An 11,055-nucleotide genomic window follows, 5' to 3' on the forward strand; every position below is an offset into this window, starting at 1 on the left:
TGAATCCGTTCCACTCTTTTCTTTCCTCTCTCAACTCTCTTTCAATAAAAGTATGGTGTCAGGCATCAGAACTTTTAATTTACATACTGAAATTAAATAAAATATAGGAAAGAATGAACAGTATGCAGGGGACCAATAGAATGAGCTCTAACTGTGTTTAATTTTGTGACTCATTTATCATAATTATAAAATCGGATTGCATGGTGAGATTGCTTATTTTAAGATAAGTGTTGATATTTCTCGAGCCCTTGGGTTGGTTTGTTTCGTTGGGCGTCACAGGGTGTGACTGATCACATGCTGCCGTTTTGGGAACTCTAATGACAAATCTGATTAGAACACAAGCCCCACAGAGCTAATTTAGTGGTTCTTCCTTTAGTCAATACATTGGCCTTACACTTTACACTCTTAGAAAAAAAGGGATTCCGTACAGAACTCTAGGGTTTCTTGACCCAATTTTTAAGAACCCTTTATGCCAAAAAAATTCTATATAAGGAGACATATCTTAAATGATTGCATAATGTTTTGAAAGTTTTTTTTCTTTTCTTTTTTTCTGGTGATAAAGTATGTTCTGTTTGATTGATACATTTTAATTAAAGTTAAATATTTATGATATGATTTCACTATTTTGTTGCTGTTTGAGCATAAACAGCATCTGCAAAGTTACAACACTCAAAGTTCAAAGCAAAGGGAGATATTTTCTTTTAAAGAAATTGTTTTTTAGGCTGGAAAGGACTACACGACATTAACCTCCTGGGTTAGTGACATCACAAACCCTAAAATTTGCATAAACCCCACCCCCGGAACTCGATTTATAGATTATCAAAACAGAACATGCCAATTAATGACCATTCAGAAATGTTTTCTACATGTTGTCACTACTACTTGATGATTCTCTCCATCTTTCTGACAAAGGCTAAACGTTTGTGAATTTTTTGTGTACATGCACTCTAAAAAATGCTGGGTTATTTTTTAAACCCAAATGCTGGGTTGAGCATTTTGACTATGTTGCTGGGTTATTTTCTCCGTATTCAGCTGACAATGACCCAGCATTTGGGTTTGTTTTGGAAATTTTGACCCAGCGCTTACCTCCTCGCGAGTCGCGCGCTTTTGTCCACACTGTTCAAATCACTAAGTCAACAGGAGGACGAGAGGTTCAAGCAGGAGCGAGCGTAAAGGTGAGCAACCCTGTTTTATTAAAACTATCCTAACGTTAAGTAACTCTAGTCAAAGAAGTCAGAAAGTCAACAAGAAGTTATGTTGAAATGAACTATGAATTATTGACGACGGACCAAATGCTCTAGTCTAGATTTTGCGTCTGTCGAACTAGCGACCGTAATGCTAACGTTACGTTACACATAACATTCATTATTTTTACACGGTCTGTCATCAATTATTCCACTTATAACACGGTCACAATGTCTACAGTTGTTGGTGTCTGTTTTATCTCCAGAAATGTTGCGGGTTAACGTTACTTGACTTGGCGGTGTTGGATGGATTCAGTGTTACGTCACTGGCTAGTAGCTGGATATGCTAAAGAAGCTGTAAGTCTAACGTTACCTATTATTGAACTGTTTTTGTTAGTCATTTTCGAAAGGTAGCTTTACATAAAATATTTTATTATGCTGCAGTATGTTCTCTGTGTTTGGGTGCGTGCGCCTTAGTTCAATTTGGCTAAGCATTTCTGCAGAAAACAGTGATGTCATCGTCCAGCTCAGTACAATTCTTATCAAAAACTGTCATTGTTCATTTGAAGTCAGTTCAGTGTTGCTTCAGTTATGTTCAGAAACTATGTAAAGATAAGCAAAGTAGTTACTGAAGTACAATTTGGTCTTAAACCGGCTCTGAAAAAAAAGAGTCATTCAGTTCAGTTCTCATCTGATATTGTCAGTGCAATTAAATCAATAATATTGTTGAAAATTAAGTGCCCCTAACTAAGCAAGCCAGAGACAACAGTGGCAAGGAACCCACACTCCATCAGGTGACAGAATGGAGAGGAAAAAAAGGAAGAATAAACATTAACAACATTTATTTATTATTTTTACTTATCTTGAAACTGCAATCAAATAAGTCAATGGGCGCAATGCCCTCAGGCGATTGTTATACCGATAGACTAATACATTGGAATGAATAAAAAATATTCTATGAAATATCTACAGGTGATTTTATAAAATATTTTTTTAATTATCCACAAAATTAACATTTCTTCTGTTTACAGTCTTGTGAATTAACAATAGTTAATTAAGCTATTAAAAATGATTTTGTCTATTTATTTATTTATTTATTTATTTTATTTTCTAGTTAAGTAATGATTCATTAAACTGATTTATATATTTTTTATTTTTTTATTAACTGGAGCCAGCATAAACATTTATTTTAAAAGCATTGTATAAGACATGCTAACTTTGTAAAGATATTACTAATCAGATGTTTCCTTCTTTATCAGCAATGGACATTTTTGTTCAACAAAAACTCCTCAACTGGAATCTTGAGTGCCTCATTGAAAAATTGCTGGTAAATATGTGATGAACAATTTTGCATTTCAAATTCTCTTTCTGTGTATCTTTTTTTCACAGTTGCATCCAGTGCCAACCCTAACCCTTAACAAAGTTTGCTACACCATTCACAATAAGCTCAAAAACATGAATGGCCAATTTACTTGTCCAAAGTACAAGCACATGACAAGACTTAATGTCAAACCATGTAGGGTGAATTTAACTCAGTTATATTGTAGGGCTGGCATAGGGTACCACTTCTGTGCCTAGTCGTTGTCAGTGTAATTTCATAGATAGCCTTGCTTGTTTGCCCCTTTCTTGGTTTAAGGCAGTGGTTCTCAAATGTCCTGGGACCCCCCATCATTTTGGATGTCTCCCTCATCAGACACACTCAATTTAAATTTTGCAGTCTGTACTAATGAGCTGAATCAGGTGTGTTAAATGAGGGAGAGATACAAAATGTACAGTGGTATGGGGTCCCCAGGACGGGTTTGAGAAGCACTGCTTTAAGGGATAGTTCACCTGAAAAGGAAAATTCTGTCGTCATTTACTCACCCTCCTGTTATTACAAACCTGAATGACTTTCTTCTCCTGAACACAAAAGAAGATATTTAAAAAAAATGTTGGTAACAAAACAGTTAACAGTAGCCATTGACAGAGGTGGACGAAGTACACAACTTCCTTACTTGAGTGAAAGTACAGATACTACTGGTCAAATATTACTCCGTTACAAGTAAAAGTTGTAAAGTCCTATTTTTACTTAAGTAAAAGTGCAGAAGTACTCGTTTTTAAAAATACTTAAGTATCAAAAGTAAAAAGTAAATGTCAATGCATTGTTTTATTATTGTTGCATTGTTGTATGTAATACTTAAAGTACCGTATGCCTCTGAATCTATGCCTGCATACCTACCCTCATATCAATATCACATTTATTTCTAGAACACAGTTCCAGTAGTGGGATTGAATGTGAGATTGAATAAGTGCACTCAATAACGTCCACAATGGTTTCGGACACCCAAATGGCTGTTCCCTCAAATATTGCCCTATTTAAAGTTTTTTGACTTTTAGTATGAATATGTTCACCTTACTGTTATCTATAAGCTAGTGTGCAAAAAAGTGACAAAATTCGCATTTAGAAAATCAAACCCAACGTTGAAAATGAAAATCAGGTTTATGTCAGAATCCAATGTCAGATTGACGTTGATCTCCAACGTTGGACAGACGTTGTATTGTGGTTGAAAATGAAAATCGGGTTGACGTCAGAAACCAACATCAGTCGGGTTCTGACGTCAACCCTACTTTTATTTTCAATCAATATCCAACGTCAATCTGACGTCGGGTTCTGATGTCAATCAGATGCAGGGTTCTGACGTAAACCCGACTTTCATTTCCAACCAAAATGCAACCCCTGCAACCAAAATCATCCACTGACTGATGTTACTTTCTACTCAAGGACCTTGACAGAACTGTAGTGGAGTAAAAAGTACGATATTTGTCTTTCAAATGTAGCGAAGTTAAAGTAAAAAGTTTCCAGAAAAAATAATACTCAAGTAAAGTACAGATACTAAAAAAGTGTACTTAAGTACAGTACTCAAGTAAATGTACTTTGTTACTGTCCACCTCTGGCCATTGACTTTTATAGTACTTTTTTCCTAATATGGAAGTCAGTGGCTACCGTCAACTATCTTGTTACTGACATTCTTTAAAAAAATCTTTTTGTGTTCAGCAGAAGAAAGAAACTTGTACAGGTTTGGAACAACGTGAGGGTGAGTAAATGAGGCGAGTAAATTTGCATTTTTAAGGTGAACTATACCTTTAATAACACTAAATGTTTTCAGATTACCAGAGTACATATTTAACTGTTATATATTAAGCTAATTTCACTCATTCTAAGTTGACCTTAGTTAGAAATGCACTTTGCTTAATTTAAAAGCTGATGAACGAACAAGTTCTAATTTGCCATTTTTCTATTCTTAGATTCCAAAGGCATGCTAGCACTTACAATCCTGCCTGTCATTCTTCCCCCGCCTGTGTACAAGATTGGCCACAAAACCTTTCGGCCAACTATTCAAGAGGCAAGAACGTCATTCATTGATGTACAACCGGTAAGTAAAACAATAAGGGACAAAAAGAGCAGGCTCATTTCTTTACACCTGTTTGTAGGGCTGCACGATAAATCGTTTTAATCGTTTATGGTTATTGCTGCTTGGATCTGACACGCATTTCATTTTCTCACAACTCTTTAAAGGATTAGTTCACCCCAAAATGAAAATTTCCTAATAATTTACTCACCCCAATGTCTTCCAAGATATCCATGTCTTTCTTTCTTCAGTGGAAGAGAAATTAAGTTTTTTGAGGAAAACATTTCAGGATTATTCTACACAGAATGGACTTTAATGACAACCAACTATCCCAACGTTCAAAGAAGGTTCAAATGTCCGTCTCAATGCAGCTTCAGAGTCTCTACACAATCCCAGTCGAGAAATAAGGGTCTTATCTAGCGAAACCATCGGCCATTTGTGGTTTAATAGTATATAAATGTTTTTTTGTTTTTTTAAATGACCGATCGTTTCACTAGATAAGACCCTTATTTCTCGACTGGGAGTGTGTAGAGACATTTACATTTAGTCATTTAGCAGACGCTTTTGTCCAAAGCGACTTACAAATTGGGACTAAATTAAGCAAGTCATCGTGAAGAGGCAAAAAAACAATGCAAGAAGTGCTCAAAATACGAAGTTCAGGCATTATTCAGAGTAGCATAAGCCCGATAAGCGAGACTCTGAAGCTGCATTTGAACCTTCTTTGAACATTGGGATAGTTGGTTTAGAAAAATAATATTGAAATGTTTTCCGCAAAAAAAACTTAATTTCTTTTCCACTGAAGAAAGAAAGACATGGATATCTTGGATGGCATTGGGGTGAGTAAATGATTAGGAAATTTATATTTTGGGGTGAACTAATTCTTTAAGTTAATTTAAGACGGTATTTATCTAATTTAAGACTGCTCTTATGAAAACCTAAGACACTTTTAAATAATTATCTGTATCTGATATTGTCTTTCCCTCATTTAGTCTGGAACCAACATGGTGCTTTACCTGGAAAGGCAGAGAGAAGCAAAACCCTTCCCCTTTGTCTTGGAGCTTGGAATGGCTGGACAGTTTTTTGTTGAATGGGGAAACTCTGGAACAGTTGACTCAGGTTTTTTTTTTTTTTTTTTTTTTTAAATCTTTTTGTGAAGATAATTTTTTTGCTAGGCTATTTTACAGTTTATAGGTATATTTCATGTTTTTATTTTGCTACACAGGACTAAATGATTGCTTATTTAAAATGAATTGCAATGTATGTACTTACTGTTTATACGCAGAGTTGTTATGTGCCTCCCATTTTTGCTGCACAGGACTAAATGATTGCTTATTTAAGTGAATTGTAATGTATGTACTTATGTGTTTTTTTTTATTGTATTCTTTGTGAAGAGAATCTTTAGCTATAGGCTATTTTACAGTTTATAAGTGTAGAGTTTAGAATTTTGAGAATCTTACCATTTTATAATCTTTTAACATACCAACATTTTAGCACAAATGATTTTTGTGCCTCCGTTTATGTTGCAGATGTCTAACTGTTTTTTTTAACATGAATGTATTTATGATTATATTAATTTCCTGGAATAAACACTTTAATTGAATCAATAAACAGTAGTGTTATTATTGTTATTAATATATTTTTTTTAATTTTATTCGTTTTTTTATTATTATTATCTCAAATGAATAACCTGTAGCATGGGGGTTGTTTGACCCAGCACTGATTAAAAACAACCCAGCAGATGGGTTAATGTATAAAAACCCAACCTGCTGGGTCAAAATAACCCAGCATGTGTTCTGTCCAATATTTACCCAGCGCTGGGTTGCCAAATAACCCAAATTGGGTTGTTTTTAACCCAGCATTTTTTAGAGTGTGTGAGGTAATCGGAGCTGCTAACCCATGAGCTCTCTGTGCGGGAGCAGTAGCTCATTTGCATTTAAAGGGACAGACACAAAAACTGCGTTTTTTGCTCACCCTCAAAAAGTGACAACTTTAACATGTTATATAAAAATATCTGTGGGGTATTTTGAGCTAAAACTTAACATAGCGGGGCACAACCTAATGCTTTTTGATTTTCTCAATTTTTTTTTAAACCTACTTTGTGTTCAGAGTATTTATTTTTTTCCCACATTAATTTCCCACGTCTAGTACAATTATGTGGTTTTGTTTCATTAATACAGCATATACTTTTTTCTTGATTTACCCTGAAAGATTGGAAGTGAAATGTGACAACATGCCCCATAGGTGGGGTGTGCTGTAATATTTGAGGGCTACAGTGTAACATGACCATATTACAGCTTAAAATGTAATCTGATCTAATTTTTTTTTAAATACAAGAAACATTAAAATATTTTCTCAATAAAATACAATTAAGTTTTCCATATAAAATAATGGCCTTTTTTTTTATAATTAAAAATAAACAAATGTTTGAGTTTGACAACAAACACACCACAAATTACAGCTATACAGCATAGTTCAAAACATATTAATAATTAATCATTCCTGAACATTGACTCAACATTCACCTTTTTCTCAAGGTTTCTCAATATAATTCATAAAAGTATAGAATAGAATATCATAGTTCTAATAGGAACACATTGTAACGCAGTGTGACAACGTTCCCCACCTGCGCAACTGGGATTTAAACCTGGCCAGTGTCTTCTGCTGGTTAGGTCAGCATTAAAGGGATAGTTCACTTTGAAATTAAATTTTGGTATGTTTTAGCTTACCTCAAGGGCATCCAAGATGTAGGTGTCTTTTTTTCCGCAGTAGTTTCAATTTTGATATTTTTAGGTCAAACCGTTCTTGTCTGTCAGTCATTTAATGCAGGTCGATGGTCACTGTCTCAAAGAGCATGAACAGAGGCCAAATTAAACAATTCCCCATCGTCCAAATTAAACAATTCCCCATCGTCCAAATTAAACAATTCCCCATCGTAAGTACACATTGTTTTAGTTTTAGGACACCATTAGGTCACTTGATGAAGTTTTTCGGTTCCTTGCCACTGTTGCCTTTGGCTTGCTCAGTTGGGGATATTTTGGGGATATTTAATTTAATTTTATCAATCAATAAATTCCTCTTGAAACAAACTTTGTTGTATTATTTTAATTTAATACTGTGAAGCTGCTTTGATACAATCTGTATTGTGAAAAGCGCTATACAAATAAACTTGACTTGACTTGACTTGACATTGATGGCCCAAGACACGAAACGAGCGGTTTGTGTGAGAAAACGAACAGTATTTATATCGTTTTTACCTCTTGAACACAGCCACGTCCAAGTGATCTGAGAGCGCGGGCGGGTATAGATATATACACTAGATGTCGCATTGGCTACGGTTTGGCTAACCGCTCGTTTCGTGTCTTGGGCCATCAATGTGTACTTACGATGGGGAATTGTTTAATTTGGACGATGGGGAATTGTTTTAATTTGGACTCTGTGCATGCTCTTTGAGACAGTGACCATCGACCTGCATTATATGACTGACAGACAAGAACGGTTTGACCTAAAAATATAAAAATTTAAACTACTGCGGAAAAAAAGACACCTAAATCTTGGATGCCCTTGAGGTAAGCTAAAACATACCAAAATTTAATTTCAAAGTGAACTATCCCTTTAAACAACCATCTCAACTTTTAAAGGGTAACTCTCGCCAAATTGCAACCTAGGTTATTTTTGTTAATCTACCCGAGTCAAACATTCGTGTAAAAGCATAATTAGAATGGAAACGACACTTTTAAGATTGACTGTATTTTCGTTTTTGGTCAAAATGCCTTTTGAATGGGAGTGCTAGGGGCACTACAGTGATAGCATCAAAATCGCTATTTTTAAAACATTAAGGAGGCTCGACACAACATAAAACTGTGCTTGAAGTATCACCAGGGGCTCTACACATAAACTCGAGCATTGACAACATTGTTTGTGTACACAAAGTTTACTAAAAAGAAAGGTTTTGTACGACTCACTTTATCAGTTAGTGTTTCCGGTGGCTGGAATTTTGTCAGTCAAAAGTAGTCGATCTCCGAATGCAACGTAACATGAGGAAAGTAAAGATGGAAAGCTCAGTTCATTACGTTGTATTTGGAGATCGTCTCTCTTTTTAAGTTATGAGAAAAAAACAGTCACGCAGAGCAATGCAAGCAGTTTTGTTTTAACTGGCCTATCCAAATACCCACTCTTGTGGTCTTTGCACTTGTGGTATTTGCCCAAGTGTTCAACTGAGTGTGAAAACCGCAAGTGTGCATAGAAGTTTTGATTACCTGATGGGATACACTTACAGTTTTGTGAAAATGCAAGTTTTTACAGAGCTTTCTTTTGATTTTCAATATTTTGCATTTTAAGGTCCCCCTGTAGACAATAATTTTGTCCCTTAAAACTCATCTTTGATCACCAAAATGACATATTTAAACGTTTTTTTCCACACACAAAAAAACCTTGGTTCATGCCTTAAAATAGCTTGAATGTAACACTACACCCATGCCTCATTTCTATGTATATGAAAATTAGCCCCGCCTCCACTCACTCACTCCAGCTCAGAGATCCACTCGTTGATGATCAAACTTTGACGTGATTGGTTACAAGGTTGTTTGTGACGTAATAAACCAGTGATTTCAAACTGCATTTTTGAGACTGTCTTTGGTTCACTGCAGTCTTAGAGAGAAAATACTCAGCAATGGTGTTGACTTATGAATTTGCACATGGTTTGCCTTATCATATTAAAAAACACCACATAGACATATAAACAACATTAAAAGCTTGATTTTCACCACAAGGGGACTTTAAAATAAACTTCTAGACGTCTTTTCAGTAGTCCCTTTGTAACAGACGACACAGTTTAGTTAAGTGATAAAAGCACTTATAAACAAAATACACACCCTGATCTTTGAGAGGCGGTATTAACATTAAGTGACAAGGCATCTGACGCACAGAAGCCAATGGCACATGTCACTATGCGTATTGGCACATCTGGTCTTCATTGGCATGTGCCAGTGGATAGTGGCATGTGTCACTGATATTATCGCGATACACTGACACTGACACAGAGTCGCGGAACATGTCACCGTATGTTGTGACACCTCCAGTAGTGACTGACAGATGAATCGAGCACCTATTCTGACGTAATTGTGACACAAAATCCGAAATAAATAGCCTAATTTTGTAATATTTTAAATATCAATTAAACGCATTAAAGTCAGTAATATTTTTTCAAACGTGTTATTTGTGTCACGTCTGTATTTGATTGGTATGTGCCACTGAATGTTTTGCAATACCATGTGCTACTTTATGTTGTTTATCTCGCAAAGTCACAAACTGCCCATTCTATGAAAGACACGAAATAAATATATCATGGGTCACTACAAATAACGTATTAACAGTCACGTCCGTTACTGTAAACCTTTATTTTTGCTTGATGCTGCACGGATGCACGCCAGTAGGTGTCAGTATAAGTGAGTGTAACACTGGCCAGCGCAAGATTATCATCTGTGGCTTTAATATTTCAAAAGTAATTGTATCGAATTATGTATAATAATGTTGTACACAGTAACTCAGCAATGTAATAAATCATATGTTTGACAGCATAAAGCAAATTCTTATGCAAGTGGCACATCACACGTTTTATGAATGCCAGTTGGCCTGTGTCACTAAAACTGACGTCTCTTTATGTTGTGGCACCTCCAGTAGTGACACCAGCTGCAGCTGTCTGCCTGAGTATAATGTAGATAATGTAACATATGCACATAGTTAATTTGTACAACAAAAATGTATTTTATTTATTGAATATTAAAGGAGACATATCATGCTTTTAAATCGTTCCTTTTTACATACAGTATACAGTAAATCATACATTTGTAGTTTATATAAAGCGGAACGTCTCAGGTTACGTATGTAACCCTGGTTCCCTGAGAGGGAACGAGACGCTGCGTCGAGACGCGGTGGGAACGCCCTGCGTGATTGCGTTGTGAAGCACGTGTATAATCAGTCCAATGGAAAGACGAGACGTCATAGGCGGGTGACGTCATCGACCAGGAAGCTATAAAGCACCCCTGCGACAGACCGCGGCAGCTTCTGAAAGCCGAAGCAAGTCGATCACAGGCATGCAGAGGAAGTATGGCAAGGCGACGCAGCGTCTCGTTCCCTCTCAGGGAACCAGGGTTACATACGTAACCTGAGACGTTCCCTTTCAAGGGAACTCGAGCTGCGTCGAGACGCGGTGGGAACCCTATACCCACTACGCCATATGACAAATGCCTGTTCTGTATGAAGACCATGCGCACACTAGGAAACAAGCACCCTAGGCCCTGGAGTGGAGCCTAGGTCCAAGTCATAAATCTAACAAATGTAAGCGGTGAGGACCAGCCTGCCGCATTACAGATGTCATAGAGTGAAACTCCTGATAATAAAGCCTTAGAGGCAGCCATACTCCTGGTAGAATGGGCCGGGACAGCCAAAGGTGAAGGCTGTCCGGCCGCTTCATAAGCAAGTGA

General features: G+C 36.4%; 1 long non-coding RNA gene across 1 annotated transcript; it reads left to right on the forward strand.

Moving 5' to 3' along the window:
- The first annotated feature begins 1,013 nt into the window (after positions 1–1,013).
- Positions 1,014–5,693, forward strand: LOC309508511. Its single transcript, XR_014209471.1, has 5 exons — positions 1,014–1,175; positions 1,451–1,541; positions 2,444–2,511; positions 4,470–4,597; positions 5,563–5,693. It is a non-coding gene; the product is annotated as an uncharacterized lncRNA (long non-coding RNA).
- Positions 5,694–11,055: the final 5,362 nt, after the last annotated feature.

Source organism: Leuciscus leuciscus (assembly GCF_965113295.1).
Source record: "Leuciscus leuciscus genome assembly, chromosome: 10".
Classification (NCBI taxonomy): domain Eukaryota; kingdom Metazoa; phylum Chordata; class Actinopteri; order Cypriniformes; family Leuciscidae; genus Leuciscus; species Leuciscus leuciscus.